We start from the raw sequence: 8,110 nt of genomic DNA, 5'->3' as shown, positions 1-8,110 counted from the left end.
TATATATTAGTGATTTGAAAATGTTGTATAACTGTCAACTTAATTAACTTTTACAGCTGTACGATTTTAGGAAAGCCCACGTATATTACACTTCATAGTTTATATCATATAATAGTCACCTTTTGGGTTTCTTCATTCATAAAGTAATTTCACGAGTCAAAGAGGGAGTCTTCATATGAACATTATTTGATCATGTGATCGCCTACATTACCTGTGAGAAATAGCAGCTACGTCTTATCTCACTTCACATCCTATAATATTAATAAAAAATAGTAAGGCCGTATTAAACAATGTAGTCTTAGATATACAGCTGAATAAAAGATTAGATGGTCATGGCAAGAACATCTTTGACCATTAGATTTGTTCAGTCAGAGTTGACCTAGTATCAACCAGCTATTGGAACAACATAAATTCATTCTTAATAATATACTACCCGAGGGCGGCGAAGTGGCAGAAACGTTAGCATGCAGAAACGTTGTTCAGTCAGAGTTGACCTAGTATCAACCAGCTATTAGAAGAACATAAATTCATTCTTAATAATATACTACCCAAAGGCGGCGAGCTGGTAGAAACTTTAGCAAGCCGGGCAAATGCTTAGCGGTATTTCGTCTGCCGCTACGTTCTGAGTTCAAATCTCGCCGAGGTCGACTTTGCCTTTCATCCTTTCGGGGTCGATAGATTAAGTACCAGTCAAGCACTGAGGTCGATATAATCGACTTAATCCCTTTGCCTGTCCTTGTTTGTCCTCTCTATGTGTAGCCCCTTGTGGGCAATAAAGAAATAAGAAACGCTAGAATGCCTGACTAAAGGCTTAGAGAATTTTCGACCGTCTGTACGCTCTGAGTTTAAATTCCGCCGAGGCCGATTTTGCCTTTCATCCTTTCGGATTCGATAAAAAATAAGTGCCAGTTAAACACTGGGGTCGATCCAAGTGACTTACTCCTTCCTCTGAGCTAACTGGCCTTGTGCCAAACTATGAAATCAATAATATGCTACACGTAAGGCGGTGAGCTGATAGAATCATTAGCGTGCCGGGCAAAATTCATAGCAGTGTTTCGTCCGCTTTCACGTTCTAAGTTCAAATTCCGCAGAGGTCGACTTGCCGTTCATCCTTTCGAGGTCGATAAAATAAGTACTGAGCGCTGGGTTCGATGTAATCGTCTTGTCCTTGCCCATAAGCTGGCTGTTTGTTTTCTGCCAAGATCTTAAACCAATAATATAATAGCCTGAAATGGTGGTTGGAAAATATGTTACACTATGGGGCAAAATAGTTTAAGGTATTTAGATACCACTCTTTACGTTATGATTTCAAATTTTTCTTGTTATCCTTCCAGGGTCGTTATTATAATGAACCAGGGAATTAATTCAACCGACTATACCGACAACTCACTAAATTATGACCTTGTGTTAATATTTGAACTTAATTCGATATCACCATAGCTACGTTGCCTTAACAGCATTACAGGTCCCCAAGCAAATCAGCAGCTGGATCCCGCAGTATTTATTGAGAGCTAATCATAGCATACATATAACAGAATTGGGTTCCTACAAGTGTGAGGCTCGTGTGCAACTGCTCAATGTTCCTATATCTTAAGACGGCAATGGCCATGACTGAATGAGTAATATTTCCTCCATAATCAAGTGGTTTTGGATTCGATCTCATTTCGTAACATCTTGGCTGTCTTTTATCGGTTCTTGAAATCTATTCAAGCCCTGTGAGTAAAACTGGTGGACAAAAAGGGATTAGATGCTTGTCAATTCTTTTTGTCACACATTATTATACAGTGACTCTCTATGAAATGCAACGTGAAGTGTACACCTATCAGAGGAATACATAATCTATTTATATGTTAATGAGGAGGTCGTCTTTTAGTTCAAACACTTGGAACACTTATCATAAACCAACAGATATCCACTCAGCACGCTCAGTCTATTTGGCAAAACTGTTTCTCTGTACAAAACTAGTTTTGTACGAGTGGACAGAATCTTTAATAATTATATTTGAAAAGTGGTGAACAGAATAGAAGCATGTAGAAATTAGATTCCTCTTTTCTGGATTTTCTGATTAAATTTCGCAAAATAATACTTTCTTTTTCATCTCTCTGCAACTGAGGAAAAATAGCATTTGAGTAATAAACTCGATTAAATCAACAACTCACCCTCTCTAAATAAAGTTATTCTGGTATTGAATTAAAACTAAACTCACTACAGTTTATATATCTGTAAAGAATGTAAACATCTCACAAGCCCTGGGGATACTGTCTTCGAAGACTGATGCTCATTCTAAATTTAGAGCATTAACCCATTAACTGCCAATTTTTTTTCATACTTTTTGGCTTTGCCAGGTGTCTTAGAAGTTAAAATAATATATAGTATTTGAATTTTCTTCATACGTGAATTATTTTGGAAATTATGATAAGCTTTTCAAAAAGTCCCAAATAGGGATCGCTGAAAAAAAGCATATTTATCCTTTTCTATTCAATTGCAATAATAAACATTTTAGTTATGTTTTGAAATTATAGCATCAAATGCGAATGTCCATGAAATATCAACGAATGATATAGATGGGAAATGCAAAAAAAAAAGTTTTCAAAGCAGTCAATATTTTTGTAGTTCAAAAATTGCGATTTATGACATAAAATGTCCTCTAGAATTAGCCAGAATTAATAATGACAAACGTTAACTATTAAATATTGTTAAGCATACCTTTGCAAATGCAATGTACGCAAGCAATTCCCTTTAAATACAACGAACAACCAGCAGTGAGACTGTTTTTAGCAAGTCCCCAAATGGGACTCATGGCAGGCAATGGGTTCAGAAGATAAGCTAGTGATGATGCCCAAGTAAATTGAACGCCAGACTATTTTAGCTCTTGTCATCAGATTTTGCCATTATAAATCTCACTGACGACAGCGTTTCTTTTTGTCTCTTTTGTTTTGTATGTTTTTTTTTTACTTTTCCGAAATAGATAAAATAAAGTACCAGTCAAGTATTGGGTCAATATAATCGGTAATTGCTTCCCACAAAAATTAATGTCATTTTATCTGCATAGAGATCATTATTACATGCGATGTTAATTATACGTAAAATTAGACTGAATTAAGGTGTATAGATGTAAATGTATTTCCCAAATAATTGAGATAATCGTGAGTAATCGAAATGCAAATGCCATCTCCCTAACAAATGACAGCTACTCTTCTCTCAGATTATAGAATACTACCTTAAGATGAGACGATCACATTAGATAATCTAATCCTAGAAAGCCTTAAGGCAAGGATGGTTAAATTTGGAAAGATTTTGATCATAACACTGCTTAATCAGGGTTGATTTGGAGCTAAACAACCATTTCGACAATAACATTAAGTCTCTTTCTTTCCACCTCTCCATCTCTCTTTCCTCCCTCTCTCTCTCTCTCTCTTTCTCTCTCTCTCTCTCTCTCTCTCTCTCTCTCTCTCTCTCTCTCTCTCTCTCTCTCTCTCTCTCTCTCTCATTAAAGAACATCACAGTAAGATGTTCAAAGTAACAGATGAACTGGAGACTGGTTTTCATACTTTATTCACTTCTGGTCTCTCACTTTTGAAAGCTTCAACGAAATCAATGTTATCTTTGATATCTACAATGTTTTAGATCGTAGTTATTGGAAGACACTTCTTACTAACTTATCCAGTCATAAGCTCCTTCCATCTCTTATTTCTTAGAGCACGAGTTCCTAATCACATTCATACGATAATGAACATCTCCAAAGTACAAGATTGACAAGCTAGATTCCTTCGGTTGAGCAACTTAATTATTCAGAACTTCCGTATTCCACAGAAGACTATTGATTCGCTTCTGGAAAGTTTTCAAAGGTGCATGGCTGGGCAAGATCCTTTTTGTAGAAAATACCAGTGGTTGCTGATGCGTATAAGCCACACCTCTGCACTACAAAAACAGAAGAAAGGGCCAATACAGTTTGGCATAGTTTCGTCAGAGGCGTTGCGGTTACAGCAACAAAAAGTTCGGAAGAGAATCTCCAAAGAATCTTATCGAACATACTAACAAATCTACCAATCCATGACCCTGGGCTAAAGACCGTTGTTGTTGATTTATCGACCCGGATAGATAACAGCATAGCTGACCTTGGCAAGGTTTGAAGTGGAACAAATTTTCTCAGGAATTATATCCGATGTTCTAACGACTGCAAAAATACCATCAATACATTTAAAAAAAAAAAAGACAAGTTTCCATCACCTTTCCGTTCATAAAATATATACAATAAATCTTCATTGTCGCTATACATACGTCTCTCTTCTCATTTTGCCTTACTTTCTATATCTCTTACATTCCATATTTCACACTAGATACGTTTCTTGATTACACTTCATCTGAGCTGCGACACGCAGAAATATGTTTATGCACATCATTTTTAAGATACAGGCATCGATCTAGATATCTTCGAACTCAATATCAACCACTTCAATCATGCTGCTCTAGGATAGCCTGCACATGTTACGATCATTGTCTTTCTTCGTTTAATATTCTCTTTTTTTCTCTCTTTAAATGGTCTAGACAGTGGCTTGTGGTCATGCTAATTTTTTATCTATTTATTCATTTATTTGTCGTTTTACTGGTCAGCTGTACTCAGATATTTTAGCATGCATCTATAGTGTCGTATTCTTGTATATGTTTATTGACCTAATATAGTCGTTCGAAATTGCTAGAAATAACAGCTATTTTTTGCCTTAATTCATATTTGGTTAAGATGATGATGTAGTCCAAGGTAAACAATTCCTAAAAATTCGATGAGAATGTCATAACTGGGTTTTGCATTACTTACACCAGTAACTTCTGTCAGCCAAGGTTGACCAGGTGCCTCTGCACATGAATTAGGAGCATTGAACGGTGTCATCTTTTTTTAAAGACTAGCAGTTGTTCATGTATGCAAGTCTCCTTTTATTACAATACCTATGTTTATCAAAGGGAAAAGCCACTGACTTGAGATGCAGCTTGGCTCCAGTGTCCTCGCATTGGACCAGAGCAGTTGCTGTCAGGTATCTCACCTTTGCTGAAAGCGTTCCGCCAGCCCACTATCTTCGATTGGTATTTCTTTTATTAATCTGACAGGCAACTTTGAGCTCGACAGGAGCGCAGACTGTTAGAACAAACACTGCAAGGTATTCTAGCTATCGCTCTAACGAAAAATCTACTTCAGTACCTTATCTCACTATGTGGGTCTTTTTCGGCTGCTTTTTTTTTTTCTTTTAATCAAGTGTACCTAGTTAAATTGGATGAGAAGGTTTCATTTGAGGGAACCGATTCTTTGTAGCTGGATATGTTACATGCTACAGGGTGTCCACAACATCTCGGTACAGGGAGTAAATAAAATCATAACATATACAATTAAATGTAAGAAATAACTTCTTAAAGTATGTGTTAATCCCCATGTACCCAGTCTTTGTGGACACCATGTATAATAAAAATAAATAATCAACTTCTTCAGCAAAATCTTTCACCTTGAATGAGTTCATAGCTTGATACTTTAAATGCATAAAGTGATTAACTACCAGAAATATCGGACTAAAAACATTGTGGCATTTGATCCAGATCTTTGCGTTCTAGGTTCAGATTCCAGCTCGTTCAATTTTAACCCTTCTCCTTTCGTGGCCGATAAAATAAATACTAGTCAAGTCTCGAATTCTTAATTTAATCGTGTAATCCCTCCCAACAAATTTTTAGTCTTATGTCTACCACAGAAATTACTAAGGATGGTAGACTGGACAAAATGCCTCGTGGTATTTCTTCCGCCGCTTTAAGTTCTCAGTTAAAATCCCAAATAAGTTAACTTTGTCTCCTTACCTTTCGGGATCGACAAAATAAAGTACCTCTCTAGAACTGGAGTCAATTTAATCGATTATACCTTTCACGCTGATTTTATGGCGTTATACCGATGGTGGGAAATATCATTTCATATATTTTATTTTTATCTTTGACTTGTTTCAGTCATTAGACTGCGTCCATGCCGGGGCACCGCGTTGAAGTATTTTAATCAAATGAACCGACCCTGGAACTTATTTAAGTTTAGTACTTATTATATCGGTTTCTTTTTTGCAGAACTCCTAAGTTACGGGGATGTAAATACACCAACACCGGTTGTGAAGCGGTAGTGAGGGTGGGGAAAAACAGATGGAAAGACTCACACGCATATATATGTGTATATATATCACAGGCTTCATTTAGTTGCTGTCTACCAAATCCACTCGCGTGACTTTGGTCGGATTGAAGCTATAGTAGAAGACACTTGCCTGAGATGCCATGCAGTGGGACTAAACTCGGAACCATGTGGGTCCGGATTGAGTCCCAATATTTCTATTATTTCTCAAATCATCCAAACAACAATGAGTTTGAGAATTTGGGATTGTTTACATGAGACTTTAAAAGAAAATTGAACGTGTAGCAGATGGCAGTCCCAATTTGAACATGAATTTGTATATTGTTCTATTACAAGAATTTAGGAGACAAGACGGGATATTTCGGTTGAATGATGACGCCATGGACATTTTATACAATGACACCCAATAATTGCTCGTCAAATTATTTGAATGACGTCAGCAAAAAGGTAACCAATCGGGATCGTTTGTAAGCATCATGAAATATTTGAAACACTCGTAGGTGTGATGACGCCATGATAAATTTAACCAGTTATTTGGATGACGTAAACAAGAAGATAACCAATCATCTTCGTTTGTAAACATCATGGCATGTTTAAAACACATGAACACACACTCTTTTTCTTTATATCTTATTTTTCCATCTACACACAACAATAATCTTATTGGTTTTATTCCATTTGGTTCGTTTCGTTTGGATCTGACGTGCTCCAGTTCTATACAAATGACAATAAACAAACTGAATTTGATCAACGAATCATCTGATTATTTTTTTTGATTATTTTTTTCTTCACCTGGCTACGCCATTATCTTGCAACAGAAGATTGAAAATAGTTTCAACACATTTCGTAGAAATTTCCTTACAAGGATTATGATAAATACGCTTGTGTATTGGCTGCCAGTAATACAGCGTGACAAGGAATTTGCACATCAGAGTGGTTACACGAGGAGTATATAGAATATATAGTAATACATAAGTAATTGCAGATCCTTGTTTTGATATGCGCAACGAAACGAACTGTAGTATGAAATGAACTTGCAACTATGCACTCAGTTCTCTAGCACTTTAATCTCGACGCCATTTTGACACGGTGGTACGACCGACCAATGTGAAAATTTCTCATCATGTAAACTTAATAGCGGTGGAGTGGAATAGCTATGTATTGGCAGAATCATTAGAGCATCAGAATAAATGCTTTGTGGCATTCGTAAACCGACTGTTTGCGTACGAAGTTCAAGCCCAATCGAAATCAAATTTGCCTTTCATCCTTTCAAGCTCGATAAAATTTGTTATCTAAATTATAATCTATTTTCATTTAAGTTTCTATGTTTATCGTCACTAGAGAATTAGAGGTTTCGTTGATTCCTGAATTTTATATATTCTCTATCAAATACTTCCAAATAAACCATATCATTCACCTATAGTTTCCTTTTTGTATTCTAATCTAGTTCTTAGTTATTGATTTCTATTTTTGTACACCTTTTTATGGGTACTAAGTATATTTCGACTGCGTCTTCTTCACTACATTATCCATTTATAGTTTTTACCATTTTGCTGGTTTCTATCATTGATCTGTGATCGTGCTGGTGTATTGTCCGGTATATACGGTTAGTTTCAAGGATAGGAGATTAAAAAATGGGAGTTTCAGGGATAGGAACGGAAGGCAAACCCACTTTGTTGGTATTGAAGGCAGAACATAAAGAGATGATAGACTTAATGTATTAATAAGAAAAAATGTAACGTGAGATTAAATATTTATTTGTTCTATCATCTCTATTAATTTCCCTGCTAACAACCACTCTGCTTGATCCAAAGAGGAAGGCCACAAAGAAACCAATCGACCTTCTAGAAATAGTAGCCTAATCTCCTGAATATAACACCCTATTTTCATAATAAAGAGCTACATTGCACCATGTGGTTCCGTGTGTGTGTGTGTGTGTGTGTGTGTGTGTGTGTTGTGTGT

Source organism: Octopus bimaculoides, chromosome 4, assembly GCF_001194135.2.
Source record: "Octopus bimaculoides isolate UCB-OBI-ISO-001 chromosome 4, ASM119413v2, whole genome shotgun sequence".
NCBI lineage: Eukaryota > Metazoa > Mollusca > Cephalopoda > Octopoda > Octopodidae > Octopus > Octopus bimaculoides.
The sequence above is the reverse complement of the archived record's forward strand: the minus strand, read 5'-3'. Positions refer to the sequence as shown.